The 25,289-nt window shown below is 44.5% G+C and overlaps 1 long non-coding RNA gene across 1 annotated transcript; it reads right to left on the bottom strand.

The window, feature by feature from the left end:
* Positions 1–13,030: 13,030 nt before the first annotated feature.
* Positions 13,031–18,349, bottom strand: LOC140708454 (uncharacterized). The gene is made up of 2 exons (XR_013537580.1): positions 18,278–18,349; positions 13,031–14,253 (listed from the first exon to the last, which is right to left on the bottom strand). It is a non-coding gene; the product is annotated as an uncharacterized LOC140708454 (long non-coding RNA).
* Between the last annotated feature and the right edge of the window lie 6,940 nt (positions 18,350–25,289).

Here is a 25,289-nt window from a genome sequence, read left to right as displayed (position 1 = left end):
TTCGCACCCCCCCAAAAAAAACTTCTGACGCCAAAGTCTTGGGCTCCGTCCCCGGAGGGGGAGAGAACACTTGACCGTCCAAGCACCGCCCCCTCCGCCCTAGGGGCCAATCAGCCCTGAGCGCCAGGCAAATGTCACGAGTCGCCAGGCAGGGAAGTCCAGAGAGCATCCCGATGGGCCAGATGAGCGGAGGAGCTCGCCCGCTGAGGCCCGAGGGAGGTGCAGATCTGCCTGGCAACCGGCTGGTCAGAGCCAGAGCCTTTTTCCCATTGGGTCAGTCCACCGAGGGGGGATTCCTCCCCCGCACGGCTCATACCTCCCCCGGCACTATCCTCCCCGGGGCACTTGCACTTGCGGAGCTGGACCCCTCTCGGACCCCTTCCTCGCCCCATCGGGCTCTGGATCCTCCCTTCTCACCCCGGAAGACCCTCGATGGCGCCCCATACTCTCCCGGCGGTCCGCGAAGCCCCTCACCTGCGCCCCCGGGCGCCCCTGCTCGCCCTCCTGGCCCTGCCGCTCGCCCGGGCGGTGGAAGGTGAGGGAGGGGGGAGCAATTGGGGGAGACTTGGGGTGAGCACAGAAAGGGGAGACCGGGGGCGGACGGGGCGGGAATGGACGGATGCTGCCCCCGGGGCAGTGGGAAGCTCTGGAACTTCCACTTACGGGGAGGAGGAGGAGGAGAAGAAAAGGCGAGAGGATTGGGAGGAAGGGAGGGGACAGCCCCGCCGCCCACGCCGCCCTCTCTCTTCTCCTCCCCCCCGCAGAACACCCACCACCTCTTGGGCGCCACCTGCTTCCCGACCCCTTTCCATTCGCGGGCAGCGGTCCTGAGGGGGGTGCCCTCGAGCTGCGCCCTTAGGACGAACCCTCTCTTACCCCGAGAGGACTTCCTTCTGAGTAGACGGGTGGGACTTTGGCCTGAGGGAAGGATTGGGGAGCAAAGAGGGGCCCCGCTCCCTGCCTTGCCCACAACAGCCCCGCCAGATGGGCCAGGCCCAGCCAAAGAGGGAGGGCCGTCTCGGGGAGGGGGGCTGCCCTCTTCTCCCTTTACACACACACACACACACACACACACACACACACACACACGGGCCTCCCTCAGCCCAGAGATATTTGGCTTGATTTTCCGGTGGTGAACTGAAAGTGTCTGGAAGGTTGCCCAGAAGGTCAGATTGTTCTCTCTCTCTGTTTATTATTTCTGATTTTTTCCTCCCCCCCCCTCTGCAGTGATATTAATTTATGATAATAAAGAGTGGACACATAGACCTACAGATACAACCGGCCCTTTGATGGGGACCAAACTGCTGATGTGGCCCCCGATGAATTTGAGTTTGACACCCCTGTCCTAAAGCATCTTAGGGTATTAAAAGAAACAACATTAAAAGCTACATAATAAATCATTACAATATTTTAAAAGCATTAAACAAAAATCATATTAAAACACATAAAGCAAAGCGAAGCGTGCTGCTTATATACCGCCCCATAGCACTTCAAGCACTCTCTGGGCGGTTTACAAGTTAAATATGCAGGCTACACATTGCCCCCCACCCAGCAAAGTGGGTACTCATCTTACTGACCTCAGAAGGATAGAAGGCTGAGTCAACCTTGAGCCGGCTACCTGGGATTGAACCCCGGGTCGTGAGCACATTTTTGGCTGCAGTACAGCAGTTTAACCACTGTGCCACGAGGCTCTTAATAACAGCAATATTAAAAACACAAATAAAACACAGAATATAATGATCCCTTTAAAAATCCCCTTGATCAACCAGTCGTTTCAAGGAAAGCCTGCCTGAAGAGAATGGTCTTTGCCTGCTTGCAGAAGGACACCAAAGATGGAGTGAGCCCAGCTTTCTGTAGGAGGGGGTTCCAGAGTCTGGGAGCAGCAACAGAGAAGGCCCTCTCTTGCATTCTCACCAGACACACCTGTGCAGGTGGTGGGATGGAGAGAATGGCCTCTCTTGATGATCTTATCCCCAGGCAGGCTCATAAACGGAGATGCAGTCTTTGGACCTAAGCATTTTAGGCTTGTTGTGATGCTCTGGCTAACCACATGCCTAGGAGAGAGAGAAATTATGGGCTCAGAGAGAGACTTGGGTCGTCCTGAGAATATCAGTCTAGGTAAGGGAAATATGAGATCAGACAAAACAAGGAAGGAATCTATCGGCTAATCCCAGTGATCTGTCTCTAGGTAGATAACACAGGTATGGTTCACTTCAACGGTCTTGCACAGACATCTTCCTTGTCTAGTCTGTACACAGGCTGCCATTTGACAAAAATAACGCACCACGTGTTGGACTGTGTCAGTCAAGAGGTGGGAGTAGGGAGAGCACAGGAGCTGTTGGATGGTCCTTTTCTCCCCAGGAAGAGCTCCTTCAGCCAGCTTGTGCTCCTCTCCCTCCCTCTCTCCCTTGTGCTTGCAAGTAGCCAGAAAGCAAATGAGAAAAGCCAAGGTTCTGTTTGTTGAGAACGGCTGGGAAAAAGGCATTGCTCTCCTGGAACACCGGCCTTTCATTTGTATGCAGCTCGGCATTTTCATATGGTCGCAGTAGCTGGTGGCGCGGGTGCAAAGCCCCGGCCATCTGTTGGGCAGCTGAGGACTTTTGGCGAACGACTTGGTGGTCTTTGCCGCTGACAGATATCGCTGCTTCCCTACCACCTCCCCACGTTCCCAAGAGAAACAGCTGCAGCTGCCACCAAGTGTCTCCTTTTGTTGACACTTCCAGGGGCACATTCACACCAACGTGGGTTGAAATAGTCCTTAATAAGCTTTACCCTGTTGCGACTCTCTGTGTTTTTTTTTTAAATGGTTGGCAAGGAGAGATGTGGGGAGCTGTTTCCCAGTCTGAAGAGAGATGTCAGGCTGAATTACTGAAAATTCAGACACAAAGAAAAGAAGCTTCGCTTGATGGAGGGCTTTTCCCCTTACTTTGGGCAGGGTGAGAATGAGCTGTGTGGAGGGCCCATAAACAGATCATGCCCCACATTCAGTTCTGAGAAGACTGGGAACAGAATTGCTGCACTTCCACAGTCCTCTTACTTAACAGAAATGCCAAATACACCCTAGCACTTCTTTCCACTACAATTTGTCTTTCTGGCTCTTAGGAAAAGTCTCAGGGCCTTACTGGACCAGCTGCTGATTCTGTATCCAGAAGCAGTGTTCGCTTAGGAAGAAAATAGTGTTTGTTTGTTCTAACACAAGCTTGCCTCGGTATGCATTTGGCAAATTAGTTTGCTTTTCTTTTTTCTTTTGGTAATTGGTCAATAGGGAGACAGCACAGGCTTTGTTTTCATGTCGGATGTCTCAAGCATAGAGAAAGATTTGTGTTGCCTGGAGGAATAACTTCCCGGAGGAGAAAATTTGCTTTTGCTGTAACATGTGATCTCTGTCAGTTTCCTCGTCTCTGCCTTCAGTTTCCACACCACACATATTAATCTTGTTAGGGTCTTGAGGGGGGAGGGTGGTGCCCACAGATTGACCAGTGGTTCTATAGTTTGTTTCTTTTACTAAGATATTAGAAAATGTTCTAAACATCAAACTAGAAATTAAGGCATTTGCATTCTCGTAGTTAACCCATTTTTCTTCACTCAGTGGGATTTCTTGGGGTATACCTGCCTCAGCAATCAAACTTCCCTGTGTTTACATTTCAGCAACCAATCACGAAACAAGGCACACTAGATGTAAGATATTCCTGCATCCTTTCCCCCACATTCTGGCTCCAGCTGTTCCTATAGCTTGTCTTCCTTATTTCTTCTTAAAATGTGTAAAATGGTGGCGAATATTATATGGGGTGCAGCAGATATGTCATCAACTACACAATGTTTTTCTGGATGCATTTGGACTCATGAGAAATGCTGCCTGCTTCTCCTCTGATTGCCATTTCTCCTTCCTTTTCTTCTTCTTCTCTGCCATCCCCCTTTCCCCTCTGGAGATAAGAGGGGTGAGCAAAACTTGAATGAAATGTTTCCAGTCCATTGGGCTTTTAATTGACAGATTTGAGATTTGTTTTTCTTCTCTGTTATGACAACTAGATATCAGAGGAGATCTTGATTGTTTTTCTAGATGGGTTCCTACTTCTTTTAAAAATTTGAAGCTATGTTTTATTTTTCAAGCAGACTTCAACAACTCATATTTTCCTCCCTTTCCGATGTTCAGAGTTAATCACCAATGTTTAACAAAAACAACTCATTTTTGGACCAGAGATGATAGGTGGTTTGAAAGAGAGATCAGGGAGGCCATACATGTGCATATAGAAAATCCCTCAGTCAACAGGGGTGGAGGCCATCGATATAATCTGTCTCCTGTTTATCATGCTGCCCTTTCATCCCTCTCCAGAAAGTTCAGGACCACACACACAAGAAAGACCACTGTTAATGCCCGGCCATTAATGACCCATGACAACACCTGTCTTAAAGATTGAAGTACCACACAGCAGTATTCTGCCATGCAACGATACTAGGTAGATAGAGCAATCATATTTGTGCCACAGTCCAACAGGATACTAATCTAGGTTGTGCTTATATGCACATCCCAGGTTTCTTCACATGTTTTTCCCCTTTGGCTGAGAACTGAGCTTGTGTATGTTCCTTGGGGCAGAAACTTGTCTGTTTGGAAGATAAAACTGCAAATCAACAACAGTTTTGCAGCTTACTGCTGACAAGGCTATGCTCTCCCTGTCAGACAATTTTAAGGAAGGTGGTGGTGGGAGACTGGACACAGGTGGATGTCTTATTATCATAGGTAATTAAAATATACTAATTAAATTAAGACTCCATCTGTCTGAGTTGAGCAAGCCAGCCGAGTCCTTTAATTAAGATACCGAGTTTACCATAATGGAGGCTGGGAGCAGAAGGCTTGACTGCAGAAGGGATAAGCAGAGCATTCAGCCAATGAGAATGTGCCAAAGAATGGATCCCCGAAGCTGCTGAAATGATTTAACAAACAGACAAAAACAGTGATAGGTAAGAAGGCTTAAAATAAACTCTTGCTTATGCCCATGGAGAGAATCCTTAGTCTTGCCTTCCAACGCTTTCTCCTCTGTGTTGTGCTGAGAATTTGATCTCTTACTGAGATTGCTCTCACATCTAATCTAAACTGATTTTTACTGTATTTGTTCTATTGTACTTTTATTCTGTGAGCCGCTGGGAGAAGAGGATAATCTCTAAAGGCAGGGAACTTCAGACCCTTGATCTCCATTTAGCTCTCCTGAGATCCCAATAGGCCCTTCCAGCTACATTCCCTTTGCCATCGTTCCATCATCTGGTGACCCCCCCTACACACACACCTACACACACACACACACACACACACACACACACTTTCTGAAAAGTGAGAACACCTTTCTTACGGGCGGGGGCTCCAAGGAAAGGGGAATAACCAGGGCCTTGCTGCAGGACACCAAATTCTAGAGATTAATCTATTGATGAACATTAGGGGGGGGGGATGAGCAACATTTCTGAAAATAAAAACTTCAAGCTGAAATGTAATTTAAAAAAAAGGTTTCCAGCCTTTCATCCCAGCTGCTTCTGGAATCCAGATCCTCTAAACCCGGGGTCCCCAACCCCCAGTCTGCAGCCCAGTACTGGGCCATAGCCTTGGCAGGACCGGGCCTTGGAGACAGATCTCCTGCCCCTCCACATGTACGCCGCCCCCAAGCACACAAACATGCACACAACCCCATGCAAACATGGGTGCCCCACCCACTTGTGTGTGTGTGTACGGGTGCCCCACCAACGCATGCATGCATGGAAGCCCCACCCACCCCATGCGCGTGTATGTGTGCCCTGCCCACCCGCACATGCACACATGGGTGCCCTCTCCCACCCCCACGTGTGCACGAGTGCCCCATCCACACGAGTTTGTATGGGTGCCCCATCCCCACATATACAGGTGCTCTGCCCACCGTGCATGGACACCGCCCCCTGCCCCCCCAACTGGTCCGCTGTTTAAAAAAAGTTAGGGACCACTGCTCTAAACCATCTCTAGATTTGAGCTGAAAGAGGTTCCTTAGCCTTGCTCTAAGTCGCAGTGGTTCCCAACTTTGAGTCCCCAGATGTTCTTGGACTGCAACTCCCAGAAATCCTGGTCAGTACAGCTAATGCTGAAGGCTTCTGCTGATCCAAGGTTGGTCTAAGTAATGGGTTAAGTAGCTAACAAGTAACCAGACATGGAACGCTATGTACAGGTCCAAACACCCCTAGGCACAGACTTTTGGATTTCTTCCATTGCAGCCTCCAGAATTCACCAGCAATCTCCCCAGCTGGGATTCTGGAAGCTGCAACCAGGAAATTGAAGTCTACCAAGGAGTTTTTCAGCACTCACACATGATTCTTGATAAGACTTACAAGAGACAAATTGCCTCTGAATAAGAAGGGAAAAGCTAAACTCCAGGGGCACCACAGGGGTTTGTGGGACTGGTAAGCTTTTTTTAAGAGCAACCTTTATAGAATCATAGAATAATTGAGTTGCAAGGGGCCTATAAGGCTGCCAAGTCTGACCTGCGGCTCAACGCAAACAGATGTCAGATGGTTGTTGAGGTTTCTCTTGAATGCCTGCAGCATTGAAGTGCTCACCACCTCCTTAGGTAATTGGTGCCACTGTCATACTGCTCTAACAGTTAAGAAGTTTTTCCTGATCCCAATAAACTGAGAGACTACTAGTCTCATAATCCCTTGCTGGACCCTTTGAATTTCGCCATTCCTAGTCATGTCCTCCTTCTTCAGAGGCGAATAATGAGCCTGAAACCTTAGCAAGGCTCACATGGGAGTGCTGAATGACTTCTCCGTGGATTCAGGCTTCTTGGGTGCAGCTCCCAAGAATTCTGGCTGGTGGTTACAGTCCAAATACTCTGAAAGTCCCATGCCTAGTCCCTGCACCCAGAAAAGAGTAGAGAAAAAGACATGCCGACGATCATACGGCTAAAGCAACTCCTTTATGAGGAAGGGTTATGACCCTTGAGGCTGTTTTGCTGAGGAAAGAAGACAAATAAAGAGATACTGCAGAAGTGGATAATGATGCACTGGGTAGAGAGGGAGATGATTTCTGTCACAATACTATAACTTACGTCAATCATTTAAAGTGAATGTCAGGTCAGATAAAAGAAAAGTTAAACTGGAATTCACTGGCCCATGAGGAAGAGATGGCTGCCAACTTGGATGGCCGTGAAAGCATGTTAGACAAATTCATGGAGGACAATACTCTCAATAGGTACAGAAGTCCCGGGAATGAGATGTTTCTGCTAAGGCCAGAGACGGTGTGCTATTCAGTACCAGTTGTTGGGGGGCATGAGCTGTATGGTGCTAATTCATTCATGTTCTGTTCATGGGATTCTGCTTGGCCCCCGTAGGGACTCAATGCTAGCCTGGATCAGCCCTTGATTGGACACAGCAAGGCTCTTCATATGTGTATTTGTTCATAAAAATGTCCTTAAGTGGGGAGAAGGTCTTATTGTCACAGCTGGAGTTTTTCACATGTCCAGTGGTTTGCAAATTGAAAGAGAGAGAGAGAAAGAAAGAGAGAGAGAGAGATGGTCATGTACAGTACCTGGAGTGGATATCAGCTTCCCATTTGGGCTATCTATACCTGGGAATCCTTGATTTTAGTCTCCACTCTGCCATAAATTCACACAAGGTGGTATTTAGTGAGATGCTCTCCTTTAATTTTATTCTCCTCCCACTACTGCAGAATATTAATGATGATAATGATGTCATCAAGTCTAGGGAATAATAATACTAGCGTATCTTAAAGGGTTGTTGCAATGATCAGATCATTCAGGCAAAGGACTTGGTATGCTTGAAAGTGCTGTAGAAATAGAAAGTCTTCATTGTTTCATGAGAGCTGTTGAGGTTTCAGCATTTAAGGCTTTGATTTTGTCATCCTCAGTAAGAGACAGGATTCTCTCTCCCATTCATCGAAGTAGGAAGCAGTAGGAACTCGTTGCTACTGGATGAGATTCCCACCAAGATGATGCTCTATATCTCCCTCCTTATCTTTCCCCAGAAATGTGGAAGCAGCTTGGAGAAGCTGGTATTGATTGGGGGAAAGGCATAGAGCAATATCAGAAGAATTTCCACAAATTGGCAGTCTCCATATGTGTGCACTACAGCTTCCATCATTCTGTATAGTCTCAACATATTTGTAGGGCTCTTGGTTGGTGAAGGCTGATTTCAATGTACTTTTAATCTTATTTCTCAATATGTGATTTCTATGTCTTATGTCTTATGCCAATAAAGAATCTCCTTGCATTTGACTATCTAGCACTTAATCTGATTTATTGGAGGGATTTTCTGATGCAGGCAGCAGCTTAAAAAATTCAGATAATGTTTTTAATCAAAACAATTGCCTCCCCCATCCTCTTTCTTATCTAGTGCTTGATAAACCTGAAATTATAATCATTGTGCGCAGCAGACTTTTTCTTTTCTTTTCTTACAAGTTTAGCATTATTCTGTTTGGAGAAGTGTTTAGGTAAACTCTTTCTCCCCAGTCAAATTCACGCACACAAACCAAGCTCAATATTAATAATCAACTGTTTGAAAAAGTAAATTGAGAAGCAGTTCACAGGTCTTTCACAATGGATCTAGTATAGCCCTCACTTATATGGATTTATATATGGATTTATACCTCTTTCCAGTTCAGGAAGAAGTTGAAGAAGAAAGGATCCCTGGAGCTGCTGTTGAAAGGAGTTGCTGGGTTTTCCCTCTCCCCAGGTGCGATAGCCTGGACCTCAGACCCTGAAAATCCTTACAGTTCTAATGTCTGAATACTTCTCCATTAAAAAAAAAATCTAAGAATTACTATTCACAGAAACATGAATGTCATCATCATCATCTCAATAAGTTTCACGCCGTATTATAAGCAGTTGCAGATTTCAGAAATAACATTATCAGAGTTACAAAAGCCAGCAATATTAGGAACAGCATATATACTACATCGATATTTAACAGATACTTAGGTTTTTGGTTAAAACTTGTATCTGTTATATAATACCTGTCAATGTTTTTATAATTTTGATTGACTGTGCCTGGTGTTTCTGAATAATAATCTTAATGCTGGAAGAGACCCTATATATCATCGAGTCCAGCCTCTGTCAGGGAGGCAAAATGGGGAAACAAACTCCCAAGGTCTGAGCCTAAACCACTGTTGGATGGAGAGGTTGTTTAGGGAATAGCCACAAACTGCATAGAACTTTTTTATAACTATGCACTAAGCTGTCTCAGCCACACTAGATGCTGTTCCAAGTTCTCCATGCAGAGCACGATACCATGGTCTCTGGAGACTGAAGGATGCCTAACCTAAGCACTAAGCTGGAATAGGGTTGGGATCAGGCTTTATTATGCATGCAAAAGGTCCCCTATTCTTTCTCTGACGTTTTCAGAGGGAGCTGAGGCAGGCTTTGTGTGAGACCACTGAAAGCTGCTGTTAGGGTAGATAATACAAACAGTAGCCTCACTCAGCAGTTGAAATCCTGTTACTTAATGTGGTCACATTAGAGTATGCCCATTGAATTAGTGGGGATTTGGTGAGTCTCTCATCTGTAAATTCCATTGATTCAAATGAACCTACTCTAATTGTGACTTATGATAGGACTACAGCAGAACCGTTTTAATCAATGGAACCTATGGGGGAGTCGACTCACCAAATCCTCACTAATTCAATGGCCCTACTCTCACGTGACTTACGATGCTAAGCCACAGGATTTCAGTCAACATAAACTGAAGTTGGGAAAGTTACTCTTTTGAACTCTCTCTCTCTCTCCTAGATACTCTCAGCCTTATATACCTAGTAGACACCACCGTCTGGAGGTGTGAGGATTTTAGGGCTTGTGAGAGAGTTGAGAGAGGGCAGAAATCTCTGTCCCCCTTTGGCCAGGTTTGGTTCTTGTTCCCTTCAAAGTGGTGCAGGACTTACTGGCTTTCAAGTTCAAACTTCATTTTTAAAAGTCACTTCCCAGGAAACATCCTCTCTTCAGTGACTCTTGATAATAACAGTGTGCCGTCAAGTCAGTTCTGACCGACGGTGATCCTTTTCAGGGTTTTCTAAGTAAAATTCTTAGAAGTGGTTTGCCATCCTTTTCTTCTGGGGGCTGCTGTGACATAAGACACAGGCTGGCTCTTCTGCTAGCACACACAATGGGGAACCGGTCTCCCAACGGCTCGTTCTGCAGCCAGAGACCTAACTTTAACAATAATGTAAAAGATTCCTGCTAGAACTTCTTTTCTAGAGTTTTTATTTGTTTCTTTCCAATCTGAAATGAATTAAAACTTTCTGACCAAGAAACTCTTCAGTACAGAGGTGACCAACGTCTTAAGAAGCATCATAATGTTAAACTCTCTTCCAGGGAACAAACCAAAATAAAAAAGAATCTATGTCTCAAGAAGGGCCAAAAGCCCCAGGAAAGTCACACATTTTGTGTGAGGGTTCATCCTTCATTTCAGGCAGATCTATGTTCTCTTCTGGTGCAAACAAATCAATTAAAAACTCTCTTTCGACCTTCAAACATCCGTTTATTTCAACACTGATGTTTAACAGCTCGTCTCTACCTAATGGGGTACAGAAGGGCTTCTTCTCTAGAGGTACAAACGTGTTATTGAAAGTGTACTCCTACTGTCCACAAATGTGCACGGGGTCAGCATCCACCAATGCTGGCCCTGTTGATAATGGCAACAAGGGCATCTGTTCCTTGGGCTGTATTCTGCCTCCCAACAGGTCGTCACCCACCTTCGGGGATTCCTGGGTTGCCAGCAGCTCCATTCCATGCACCGCTAGCCATCTTGCCCTTTCTCTTCTCTCTCTACTTTAGCCCTTTCTTTGTGGCTATTTTTACCCCACTCCTGGGCTCTTTCCCTCTCTCCAGTAGAAGGGTTTTTGCATCAAGATTCCTCTCCTTCACCTATCAGTCTCTTCTGGGGCAGTGGGGGGGCATCAATCTTTCCCATGAGCGGGTCTACGGTTCTTTGACCCAGATCCACTCCTAAACAAGAGGAGAGTGCCTTTCCTTTCTTCCTCTCCTTTGCACCTTCCACCCCCCACTATCTTTTCCCCTGAGGCCCTCTCCTTACATACCTTCTTCTCCCGCTTCTCTTTCCCTACCTCTTCTCATGGGCCAATCTCTTCCTTTTCTGCTCCTGCCCTTTCCAACTGTCCTGTTACTTCCTTTACCACGTCTTCTGGCACTTCAGATGTCACTCCCCTTTCCTCCTTTCCAGGGCTAGGGCCCCTTTCTGTCTCTAATGCTCTGTCTGTACCCCTCTCTCCCTCAGGGTTTCTTCCCCGCTGTCCTGATAGAATGGGTGGCACTCGGGCGGAGATGCCTTCTGATCCATCCCTTGTCACTGTTTAAACTGAGACGAGGCATGCATCCAGTAGATGGCAGGAAAGTTAGCAGCAACGTCAGTCATTAATCAGGTACATTATGGAGAACAAATGCTTTATCTGGAAGTTCAGAAAGGCAACTTTCTATGTTCCTCCAAAGAACACTTTATATCCTAATTGTCTGAAAGGACACACTAGCATGTTGGCCCCTAAGAACATTGGGCTTTTGAGATCAAAACTAGGAGAAAGAAGAGCATGTGATGAAGCATTGATGGAATATTATTCTGGAAATTTGCTCCCTTTGGCAGGTTGCCCAAGCAGGTGCAATCATACTGGTGGAAACTGTGTCGTCAATTCAAAGAATGTAGAGTAAAACCTGCTCAGGGTGCCTTCCTTTTAAAATGAAAAATCACATAATTGGTCCCTTATGAAACACCAGTATTGCACTTTAGTTGCAGAATCAATATAGACTGCGTCCTGAATCTTAATTTAATAAAAGGTTTTCAGGTTTCTTTAAGAGAAAAATTGGGATTCTCCCATTGATTCCAGTGGAGCATGTTGGTTTAACAAGGAGAGCTAAGTTATAAAGCATGTTTAGGAAACACATGATGACTCTCTGAATGTTGTTGGACTGCGAATTTCCATCAGCTGTACTGAGCTCAGCCAGTGGTGGTGGGGATGATGGGATTTGCAGTCTGACAACATCTAGAAGACCCCACCAAAGTTCATCACATTTTGTGGTAAACTTTCCCAGTTCCTCTATATTGGGGCACTACTTCCTAACTTCTTGCTCTTCATATGTGAAAGCACATATTTCTGGAATGTCTTCCCCCAGCTGCTGATGAAGGTTAAATCAGGCTTTTTCCTAATGGGTTAAATTGCAACTCTCATGGTCCCTGGATAACTCCTTTGAAAGGCCACAGGTTGAGGAAGGCTGTGTTAAATAAACAAGCAAAGTCTGTTTCTTTTTTAGCACGGTTAAAATGACAGGGCATATGGAGGCAAGGAGGAGACGCTCCATGTTTCTGTACCTGTTGTTTCTTCCCTCTCCTCTTTGGTCCCTGGAGATGGCGAGGCTGGTAGCAGAGCAGATGGGTGATCTGAGAAAAATGCACCATGTGGGAAATGGAGCCCCTGCCTGCCCACAAGGAGGGCTGCAGTTACATCTTCAGGACATGGTGTTACCAGCCGAGCAGCCCTGTGGGAATACCGCCCCCTCTTCCTCCCTGTTTTATTGTGCCAGTCTCTGGTACCCATGGACACACATCGTCAATGGCCGAAACCAAATCTTCTACCTCATTTTTCGTAACAGTGTGCCCATTTCTTGTTAAAAGAAAATGGAGGTCTGTTGCATCTTGAGCCCATGTCTGTTGTGTTCTAACTTGACCAAGGACACTCACCCGGGATCCGAAGATGAATGGCGGGCCAATAATCCTTGCTGGGCGTGGGTGGGTCGATGGAAATGCGTCACACACAGTGAGTCCACTGGACGCCTCACGCGTAGTAATAGGCCCCACAAGAAAGAAGCAGGCCTCACATGTAGAAGTAGGCCTCACACACAGAAGTAGGCCTCACACGTGGCACCACTTGTCGGAGTCCAGCTCCCGCAAAGGTAAATGAAGGGAGAGATCTTTGAAGGAAGTTAAGAGACTGCAGTCAAATTTTTAAGTACAAAGCATGCTCGGGGTAATTAGCAGAGGAAAAATATACTGTATCTCCGACTACACCCAGCACCTCCTTTTATTGAGTTAACTCGTTACATAACATAACGCACCAATAGGGCATCGGGGATAATCTGCCAAGTGACAGCACGCACATACACCTTACACAGGCTATTACAGTTTCTTACTGGCTACGTGACAGGCAGCGCGAGGCACATGGCAGAATCCTGACACCCTGGCCCCCACCACTGTTCTGTAAGGTTTCTGGCCCAGGGCTGCAATGCAGCTGAGGGGAGCGGGAATGGTTCAGTGTGAACTTTCTTTTCTTGTGGATTTAAGATCACAAGCAAAGCCCTGCTGGCTCAGACTGAAGGACTACGTAGCCCAGCATTTGGTTTTCACAGTGGGCCAAACAGATGCTTCTAGGAAGCCCACAAAGAAATGGTAAATCAATCAATCCATTCATCATTTATTTATTTAAGTTTCAAGTTGTCTTCTGAACATTAGCAGGGAGAAGGACAGGAGTACCTCCACCAGGACCTGGTTCCACAACATTGGAACCACCATGAAGCACCCTCATTTCTTCGTGTTCCCCACAGGTAGTCCCCAAAATCACATTGTTTCTAATACTGGTAGTAGTGCACAGCCATCCCCACTAGTGGCACAATTTCCATGTGTTTCTGTCATCAACTTTCAAACACCTGTCAGTCCAGGGCCATCACAACTACATCTTGTGATAGCAAATGGCACATTTCACTGTGCATTTGTGAAGAAAGGCTTTCTTTTATCTGCCCCAAACTCCCTACCGTTCAAGTTATCTCAGAGGATCCCAAGTTCCAGTATTGAGATCAAGAAAAAGAAACAAACTGCTCTCTGTATATTTTTTTACTTCTCATACCAGCCACTGGTTTTGCTGTCCCTCACTGGAGGTTGTATGCCATAGGGTTTAATGCTTCAGGTTTTACTCCAAAATTTACAGAGGATGTCCAAGATGCTGAAGGTCACCCCCTGCCCCCTGATATGCACATCCGTAGTTCTGGCTCCAGCATGAAAGGTTGTCTATGATCTGTCGACTCACAGGAGCAGAAGCAAAAGCCATGTGCTTAGAGCCATTGTTTCTTGTATTACAGTCTTCTGGGATTGAACCTTTCTTTGATCTGTTTCGCTGTGTTTACTTCTCGATATGGCAGCAGAAGCAGGGGAGAGGCCTCACTCTGCAGTGCTAGGACAAGGCCCCCTTTGGCCCTGCTACTCAGACCACCAACCATCAATTACTGAGTTGACCTGAAGGGAGAAAAGAACAGGAGACTGGAGGAACAGTCAACAGAGAAATATAAGCTTGCTTGTAAATTCTCAATTAATGGATGAAGTATTTCAGATTTGGAATCCGATTCTCCAATTTCCTTGCTTGTTTATTGTTCAGAGGTGTTAAAGAGTTCATTCTTTAGGGAGAAAGCCCTGATATCTTGGTTATGGCAAAATAAATAACTAAAATTAGTGGGCACCAGCAACACTGAACAATCATGTCCAATACAACCAGGTAAGCCAACTTCCATACTAGCAACCCTGGGGAGGTAAAGAATACTTGATAAAGTCTTCATTTTTGATGGTTCAGGCTGTCTCAACAAGATGGAACATCTCCAAGAGGTTTTGCTAAACCCCAGGAGACCCCTTGCCTCCAAGCAATAGCAGTATTAAGCTACTTCTCTTGCACCAAGGGCTCTGTAATTTTCATTGTCACATTTAAAATCCTTTACATCTGAGAGACAAAGTAGGGTTGCACCCAGCAAGAAAGCACAGAATGCCTGACTGATTGCTTTAAATAGATGCAAGCAACCCTTGCAACAAAGCAGCAGCCATTGCCCTTTTGTGTAATTTACCATATTTGCCTCAAAATGTTATTTTGAAGTTTTCCTCAGTTTGCACACACACACACGAGCGCACACACGCACGCGTGCACACATGCACGCACGCACGCACACACACACACACACACACACACACACACACACACACACCCACACACACAGGTTGTGTTCTTTTGTTGCAAAACCCCACCAAATATCTTGGTCCTTCTATTAACATACTACAGGAGCCCCCAAGGACAAGTACAAAAAATGGAAATCTCTTTGTCTAGGATAAAATGAAGAGTATTAGCATCACTCTGGGTAAGTAAGCAAGGTCAGTTTTGGAAACCACAGTGGAAGGCTGAGAAGAGGTGGCTCACTCTTTCCACCTTCTGTGAAGGGATATGGTCTTGTCAGCTTCAAGGCATGCAGCGGTACACCCAGCATCATCAACAGCCTGCCCTTCCTTGGCTTTGGCACAGCAACACTCCCAGATGTGGAGGCGGATTGTTTTGGTTCCTTTCTTCCCTGCAATGTGACATATCGCTTTGGCAACAGCTTTTTATTCAGCAAGTAATTCACCCAAACGTTGTTCTTGTTGTTTTCCTGCTTAATATATTACAGCACTGACACTGGGGATGAACACCAGATGACAGGACCGACCCAAGATACTTTGCTGTCTGAAATAAATGGCACAATGGCTGTTTGATGTATGGAGCAACTTCCAGCACTTGTCAGGATAACAAGGTCTGCACAGGCCAGGTTATGTGGCGCTACTCCAAGGCGGAATAGTGCTTAACAACACAAAAGCAAAGTTTAGGGGCTGCCTTTGGTACTTCCTTCTCAGCTTTTGCCACTTGAGGTGGCTGCCTCACCCTGCCTAAGGGTAGGGCTGGTCCTACCAGCTAGTCTTCATAGCTCACATGCAAGATATGATGGAGAACTATGCCATGTTTGTTCCAGTATCTTGACACTGGAGGTATACTAATTTTGGGATGTGAAACTCTCTATATTCACCAAAAAAAGAGAAAGCCCCAATTCCTGCTACTTGCTTTTTTGAGCTGAGTTTTAAAATCTGTACATGTGTAGGAAACACTGGCATTTTAAAGTATCAGTCTTAAGTTTCTAGAACTAAACCCCTTGAGTAGGACACTGAGACACCAGCTGACTAAGTAGACCCTTTGAATCAATCAATAGGGTTGGATTAAGTAACACTAGTGTCCCATTGATTGAATGTATCTACTCCAGTTGGGACTAGCAACATCAGTGATGCTGATAGATTGCTACTCCCATCATTCCTCACCACCAGCAGCCTCTAGTCTAGCAGACATTAGGGGTTATAATTTTTATTTCATGGTAGATTCAGTCAATTGCACCTAATTATCAAATGCATTTTTTTCCTGGTGAGCACAAGGAGATATCTCTTCAGGTTGCAGTCACCTGTGGCTGATGTGAATAATCCACGTGGCCGGTGGTGGTACCTGATGCATAAACCAAATTAAGTTGTGCTAGACTTGAGGCTGCTATGTCTCTGTGCTGTTTCTCTTTGCTTTCATAAACAAAAACAAACTCCATGTTTCAAGACCTTTCTCTTCAGGCAAGCCTTTCCTCAGTAACTAGCTCCCCGTGTGTGATTTATTTATTTATTTATTTATTTATTTATTTATTTATTTATTTATTTATTTATTTATTTATTTATTTATTTATTTATTTTATATCCCACTTATCTAGTCGATTAAGACCACTGATTAGATGGACTGTTATGCATTACTGCTTTGACTGGATTTTTAGTACCCTGTTTCCCTGAAAATAAGCCCTAGTATGATTTTTCAGGATGCTCGTAATATAAGCCCTATCCCCGAAATAAACCCCAGTTAAGTGAAATCCCACCGTCCACCATTGTGCACCAACCAGACGATGACATCACTGTATTTGAATAAATGTAGATTGTTGTCCATGAAAAAAATAAAACATCCCCTGAAAATAAGCCCTGATGGATTTTTGGAGCAAAAATTAATATAAGACCCTGTCTTATTTTACAGGAAACGTGGTACTACTTGTGTTTTTCATCCTTGTGTTTTGCATTTCTCAGAGAGACATTTGTTTTTCTTTTTAATATTTGTGTACTTATTGTTCTTTGCTTTAATATTGCCTTTTAATGATGTAAGCTGCCTCTTTATGCTCAGTGTTCTTAGGTTTAAATATTGTCTTTTATTGATGTTAACCGCCATTGTATACTCACTGTTTTCAACTTTAAATGCTATCTTTCAATGTTGTAAGTTGCCTTGGGTCTTTTTCAAGTAGAAAGGCGGGGTAAAAACATTATAAATAAATAAAGACGGCAATGTCTGTGTTTGTGTGGGGGGGACCTTAAGAGCAGGGGAGTAAAAATTCCAACCAGACTACAAAGCTGCTCAAGACAGCAGCCTCAAGAGAACATACATTACCTCTCACAGACATATATCATTGATTTCAGGACTTCAGTCTACAATTTTTCTGCACTCGCCATGGAGGGGTTGTGTTAAGCCTGAAGAAGTGGAATTTTATCCACAATAGCTTGCATTTTGTTTAATTTTTAGTGGTCCAATAAAAGGGATCACTCACTCTTTACATTTGTGTAATCTTGGGGACCACACAGCCTTCTAGTTCTAGACAGATAATTCCTCTGCCATTGTGTCAGTGTACATGGTGCAGTTGTTCTGTCTTTTCCTCCTGGGTAGATTTTCTGAGGTGAATTAAAAGACAGAAGTAATGATGGGAAATAAATGAGGGATTACAAATGGAAGACTCTGGTGTCTGGACCCCAACCCACCACTAAATCTCTATACTTCCTTTGGAGCACCAGCCTAATTCTTCTGGCAATTAAGTAGTCCACCACGACTAGATAGGCGGGATATAAATTAAATAAATAATAATAATAATAATAATAAAATAATAATAATAATAAATAAAGTGTTTATTAGCGTTTGCAAGCTTAGATTGGCTCGTGATGTTGAATCAACTGCCACTTTATGGAAGGGTTGGGAAAGCTCTTATGAACTGTTGGGCTATAGCTCCCATCACCCCTGACCTTTGACCTTGTTGGCTGGGGCTGATGTAGTTTGGAAAGCAGACGCTCCAGGAGAACTTCAGGTTTCTTCCACAGTGCACTTGTTTATGTGGCTAATTCAGATGTAAATCCCATTGAATTCAGTGAGGCTTTCCTCAGATACTTGGCTGCAGAATGATAGCCTCAAGTGATTTATTTACTAATGCTAATCTATGGGACTGGGCAGGTAAAATGTCATTTGTTAATTCTCTTTGTTTGGAAAAGACTTTTTCTTCTTTGTGCTCTCTGTGAATGCACACTAATGGTGTGCTTGCGCAGAGGTCTCTGGGATGTTCCAAAGCTGCTCTTTTTTTGCTACGTTCGTGAAGGACTGCCCGCCTAGACCATGAGGTGCGCCCTCCCTCACATTTACCTCAGTTCCTTTTTGCCACCGCCGCATGAGGTCTCTCTTCAGTCGAGCTGCTGCATTCATTGTTGTTTTTCTATGAAAGAATATTATGACTGTTTAATTAATTCGGGCTCTTCTAATTAACATATATTGCTAAATAAATACATTATTTGCACTTTCCCCCTTTTTCTACCTTCCCACCATTTATGGCACCCCTTCAATTCCCCTCACAGATGGCCACAACGTCTGCCTCTTCTTCTGTCTAGGGGAAGCCCACCAAACCTCATCTTGCCAGTTTTGTAAAAACCTGACAAAACAGGCTCTGAAATTAAGGCAATAGGGACTTAGATATTTTTTGTGGGGAAAATCCGTTAAACCTCAGAAAATGGCCTCACCTCATAGAGTGCAATCTCCTATGCAAACTCCAGTACTATTAACAGTTTCTTCCTCTGCTAAATCTAAGACTATTCATAAATCAAAATTGAAACCACCAAATTTGGATGCGTCAATATCGGTACCAAAATCTACTTCTATATCAGGCACTTCTAAGTCAAAAAAGTGTAAAAAACGGCTAACACCCTTCTTCAAGAATCATCTTTACAACAACTTCCAGTACAAGATCAACCTACGATGACTATTGCATCCCCAGAAGACGTTCAAATTCCGCCATCTGGTCAATTGGAGTCACCTATCCTTGTTGTGTCTCCAACATCTCCGGTTAATACCGCAATTCCAGAATGAGGCCAGAACAACTCCAGAATTAATTACATAGTCTGTTAATTCTGCACAATTTAACACATCCTCTCCTCAATGTGTCAAAGCAATGGAGCTCAGATCCTCAGATACATTCCCATTTTTATTCTTGTGGATGCTGCCATGAGGACTGGAAACTTGCTTCTTTCCTTAATTGACAGCTGAGCTCCTTGGGATACTAGATTCTGCCTGAGATCCTACATTTTGTTGGTAGAATGCCATTCATCCTAACTACATCTCGGCTCTGATGACAGAAAGAATGACCAGCTCTTACAGAAGCTAATCCCCGTTTTATGTTCAAAGTAATTATTTTTATTTTTCTGCACAGACAAGAAAGCTGTTGTTCGCAGGCATCGTTCTCTTTTGTCTCACAGTTTTTTCTGATTTCTGTTCCTCCTCGTCCTTTATGTACAGTTCAGCTGGGCAGATGGTTGCAGCACAGGCAGCTGTGCTTGTTCCCTTTCGCTGTTAACAGCTAAGCGTGGCAGATTTGACTTGGGTGTTTGTTCTAAGTGGCTGGTTCTCTGGATGTGCTGGAGCAAAGGTTATTGGAGGCTCCAGCATTTGAGGCTCATTAAATTTAAATTAGAGGAGGACTTTTTTCCCTCTCCCTTTCCCAGTGAAATGAGGGAATCTATTTATTAGCAAACTGGCAAGCATCAGATTCGGGAAGATGGAAGCAAATTCGTCCCCTGCTTTGCGTGTGATCAGAGCAATGGAAAGGCAGTCAAGCTCTGACATTTTGAAATTTTGGAGGCTCAACTTCTCTGCTTTTTTCCTCCCCCTCCCCTGTACTATTTTAGGATGCAGGCCAGTTTTTTTTTAATAAGCAATCAGCAAACACCCACCACCACCACATAGTTCTCAATTTATGAGCTACCTTTTGTTGCACAAAATCTTCACAGCACTGTTCATCGGGTTCCTTGATCCATCCTGCAGGCATCAGTGAAGTAGTGGAGCCAGGACTCAAAGGGTCAAAGCCCTGGGATTTTTTGATTGAAAGGGGCTATTACACCACCCACACCCACCCCCTGGTTTCCTTTTTCTCTTTCAGATCAGCTGCAGTACCCTGGAAATACATGGATACCTATGTGAAATATATTGTTGCAACTTCTCTCTGTTATAATGCAAAATATTTGAGAGTGGCTTCATCTTGAACGGGCAGCTAAGCATCATTAGCTTTGCAAAAGACCTTCTCTTTATTTGTTTATATATTTGCTCTTCTTTATGATGGCGGGATGGGATTCAAATATTGCTAGAACTGTTGCCATGTATAAGGACTCTTTCATCTTCCCTAAGAACTGCCAGTTAGCCAAACTGTATCGCCAGCATTCCATGGGCAAGCAAAAGACCTACAATTGCTGTTTGCCAGTGGCTAAGCTGTCAATATCCATCCTTTATGGCTGCACCCCTCGCCTCTTGTTTCTGTGCTTTACTGCTTAATACTTGATGTTGGAATAGCCATTGCAGTGTCTTGTGGCAAACAGTTTCATAGGCAAAGTTTACTTTTTCTATGAAATCTCTTGAAGAGAAAGGCTTGTTTTGAGTGAGTACTTCTTCTTGATTCTCCCTCTCACATTCACACAAATCATGCATCCTGATGCATCACAGCAATGTACTTAGCAGTCTGGTGAAGCTATGCATAGGTAAAGGTAAAGGTTCCCCTTGACATTTAGTCCAGTTGTGTCCGATTCTAGGGTGCGGTGCTCATCCCCCTTTCGAAGCCATAGAGCCAGCGTTTGTCCGAAGACAGTTTCTGTGGTCACATGGCCAGCGCGACTAGATACGGAATGCTGTTACCTTCCCACCGAGTTGGTATCTATTTATCTACTTGTATTTGTATGCTTTCGAAGTGCTAGGTTGGCAGGAGCTGGGACAAGTGATGGGAGCTCACTCCATCACATGGATTCGATCTTACGACTGTTGGTCTTCTGACCCTGCAGCACAGAGGCTTCTGCGGTTTAACCCACAGCGCCACCACATCCCCCCGAGGCTATGCATACATGTGTTTATGTGAATGTGCAAGAGGCTGAATCTAAGAATGGCTGAACACCAGAAGAATACCAAGCTGCATTTCCTAGCCTGATGCTGTCCACATAAGTTGAACTACAATTCCCATTGTCCCCAGGCAGCATGCCCACTCTCATCCAGTATATTTGAAGAGCATCAGGGATGGGAAAGGTTGACTGAAAGGGATACTTGTATAGATTGCAATGCAGCAGCTTTCCCATCGCTGGCTACTGGCCACTGTGTGTCTCTGTGGATGCTGGAGCATCTGTGCAGCCTTCTGCTGCTCATTGCAATTGGATTGGGACAACGACCTTATAAATCATTTCCTGCTGCAGCCAGGTGTCTCCCCACCAACACCACTCAATACTAAACTACATTGACTGTGTAAAAATCCATGGTCAGCATCAGCTATTCTCTTAGGCCTTGCATGTAAAATAATGTCCCAGAGGTTCTAGGTTAAGGTGGACTGTGGGAAAATGCATTTTCCATGGACAACTCCCCACTATCCATCAGTAAGTCCTCCCCCCTCCCCCGTCCATCAGTGGGGGCTTTCCTGATGGTGGCAGACACAACAGCCCTCCAAGCACCAGAAGGTAACTGTATTTGCTGTTAAAAGTAATTAATAATGGCTTTTCTCTCTGGCAAGGCCCCCAAAGCAATGCACAGTCAATATTCTTTGAAGACAGATTAAAAACCATTCTAAAAGCTAATTTAAAATGAAAGAATATGCAGAACAATGGCTTTGACCTCCCAACATAAGCAGTGCAAAGATGAAAACAACCTGACTTTTCTCGAGAGGGAGTCCCACAGTCAGACGGCTGCTCATGGACTCATCAATTTAGATTTGAGGTCAGGGGCCCCAACATCATGGTTTATTCATCTTTTAGGGGAAGGATTTCTATGACAACTCATGTTTTTTCGTCAACCTATGTTTGATCTTATGGGTGAGTAATCTGGTGAGAATTCCTCATTGACATGTTTGAACTTGCCTATGGGTTCAAATATAGGTTGCAGAGAAAATGTGGCGTGTCATAGAAATCTTCACCTTATCACTATAATGTCCCACAGTGTCTGAGAGCAAAAGCCCCACCAGAAACATTGTGGGATATTCAAATGGGTGATGAGATACAAAGCCCTAGCATTGCTCAGCCCACAGGGCTTAGAGAAGAAAAGAGGACGTGGCCACGGGCATGTGCTGGAGTCCTGGCTCTTGCCCAAGGACACCAGGTATCAATGCCACTTGCTGCTTGATATGGAGAGTGGATCACATCTGCCATATCACAAGGAAGAATGGTGAATCTGAATTCTGTTCATTGCTGGAAATATCCAAATATACTAAATGGCCTATTGGCAAGCTATATACAGCTTACATTAACTACAGAAGGACACTCGTATGGTTCTTTTGCCCAGATGCTTATCCTTTACCAAACCCATCTGGCTTCTTGTATTTTAATTGGCAGAGGAATCAGGCCGTTCTCTTTCATCATCATTAGAAGATATCTGATCCATTCCCTGTGGCAAAGCCAGTCTCTCACAAGACACACAGATCTGGAAAACGAGGCAGAAGAAATGTATCTTTTGGAATGATTTCAGACAAAACAGGACCCAACAAAATTGGATCCCAAGCACAATGAGAGGGGAATGATTCCAAAAAGAGGCACTTCAGATCACTTGCCCGTCACCATTTTGGGCAGAGATGAGAAAAGTCATTATTTTTGGGCTGCAACTCCTAGAATAATAGCCATTTTGGCTAGAGCATTTTTCTGATTTGTACTCCAGCAAATTAATTTTCCCCATCTTTGATTCTGGGGAACATTAAAACTCAGAGATAGTAATTTGAACTGATAAACATGTTTAGCATGGATCCTTCCAGGGTAGGGGTACTGCCAGTTGAGCTGTTCTTTACGTGATCACCCCCCCTGCCTTATTCACAGAAGGCAGCCTTCCATTTATAGCATTCCCAGATTTTGCCACTGTTTCTTCCATCTTTCCTCCTCACTGCAGAAAACCCATTAGGACAGAAAGACAACATAGCTCCACTGTGTTAACCGACCAGCAGTACTAAACCCTCCAACTGGAAACACCCCGAAGCTGTTCACTCCATGCAGAAGCATTACACAATTAAGCCCTTTCAAAGGTACCAATGGAGACCAACACGGATCCTTGCAACTTGAACAAAAACAGCTACCATCTATCATTCTGTCCCTCCATCATCTAGAGGGAAACTTTATTTTCCATTTTAAGGATAGTATTAAAAAATAAATACATGATATGTGGAGATGTGGCCATTGTTGAATCGGAGAAAGAGGGAAATACACAGTAAACTGGAGGCAGAACAGAGACAGCTGGGCTGGAGGGAAGAAGAGATACCTTGAGGAAAGCAGAGGAGAAAAGAAGCAGAGAATATCGGAAAAGGTAGGAGACAATTTTCTTGAAACATTTCTTTATAGCACCAAATGCTTTACAACCATCCTTCTCTCATTACAACAGTCCTCTGAGGTAGGTCCTTATCAAGTTCTAATTTCACAAGTAGGGACAGCCTGGAAAAGTTGCTGTTTCGAACTCTCTGCAACCCTTAGCCGACATGGCTGATGGTCCTGTGGGCTGGGGATTCTGGGAGTGGTAGTTACAAAAAACAACTTTCCTAAGCTTTAGGTAGGGAACAGGTTGAGAGAGAATTACTCATGGCAACCCATTCAGACGGAGGGTGAAATAGTTTGCATTCTGGGGAGTTTGAGATACGGTCCAGTGCAAGCTATTTCCCTGTGGAGACACAATATACAGGAAGTTGTAAACCAGCTCAGCCCTGATTCATGCCCAAGCAGGATCTTTTTCATCCAGTGTTTGGGCTACTCCTTTTTGGGGAGCTGGGTGGGAGGGACTCCTTCATGGATGGAACGGTCACTTTAAGGGAAATCGCGAATGTGACCCTTTCTAAAGCAATCCTATGAGATCCTTCCTCATCATTTGGTTGCACCCGAAATCTAGGTTTCAGTCCAGCTTCTCTGGCTTCAAGTCTCACGTCGCACAATCATAAAATGCATCTGGAAACACCATTCCATGTGTCGATCCACTTGCACCAGGTGTGGAAACACTGCCTATGTGGATGACAGTGAACCATATACAGCACATGTAATGTTATGCACTACCTCACATATTCATGATTTAGGCCACAATTACACCCAGCAGAGCTTTCTAGAATACCAGAAAGCATACCTTGCCAACTCAAAATTCCATGCAAAATTGGCAATTTTTCAGTGCATTTTTTTTTAAAAAATTCACATCCCCCCTCCCAGTTCATGATTATTATTTTTTTCTGGCAGAAACACACATTTTAGGGCCGAGAAATGCTCCTGATTTTTGTCACCAGAATTTACGTTGGTGTCATCTAAGACAGAAATCCATATACACCTATCCTCCTTAGATTCATGAGAACTTAAGAGTTATCCTGTTTCAGACTAAAGTATTCTGCCCCTACGGTGGTAGGCCAGGTGCACATGGGAAGCCCACAAGGGGGGACATGAGGGGTAATCCTATTCTCCATCAGTTAGAAAGAAAAGGATTTACAGTGGAAACATGGTATTCCTGCCATTTGTAAAAATTACACATTCTTTGTGGGTTTGAAGGCAAAATCATGGACATCTTATAATATATATTGTATATTATAATATATATTGTATATTATAATAATGTTATGCTTCCAAAACACAGGTTCCTTGGTACTGCATATACACAGAAACACCTGTGCAGTATCTGCTTAGGTGCTGCTTTGTTCCTCTGGCTCAGAAGCCAGAACAACCCATTTTGCTCACACAGTTTACACATTCATAGTGATCTGCTGGATTGAACCAAGTGTCAGTTCTCAGTACAAGACTGGGTATGTGGCTCAGTCTCTTTTCTGCCTATTCCTTTTCATCATGTTGGCTGTTACCTGCAACAGGCAGCCAGTGAAAGCTTGAAGTCCCATCATGGACTTGTTAGGCTTCTCTTTAAAAAGAAAACACAGTTGTTAATTCAACAACTGACTGCAGAATTTGGAAAAGTTAATTTTGTTGAAACTCCAACTTTCTGTACTTCCAGAATCTTGCATGGCGGACTGTGCTGGCTGGGAGATTTTTGGGAGTTGCAGTCCAAAAAAGAGAACTTGTCCAACTTGTGATTGTCACTGGGCTAGAATGGGCCAGCAATCCTGGTATACATGATAGCATCACTCTCTTTACTCCTTCCTACAGGAACAATCTCCGTATAGAACAGGTGAAGAACAAAAGAATGA

The sequence above is a fragment of the Pogona vitticeps genome, chromosome 6 (assembly GCF_051106095.1).
Source record: "Pogona vitticeps strain Pit_001003342236 chromosome 6, PviZW2.1, whole genome shotgun sequence".
Lineage (NCBI taxonomy): Eukaryota > Metazoa > Chordata > Lepidosauria > Squamata > Agamidae > Pogona > Pogona vitticeps.
The sequence above is the reverse complement of the archived record's forward strand: the minus strand, read 5'-3'. Positions and strand labels throughout refer to the sequence as shown.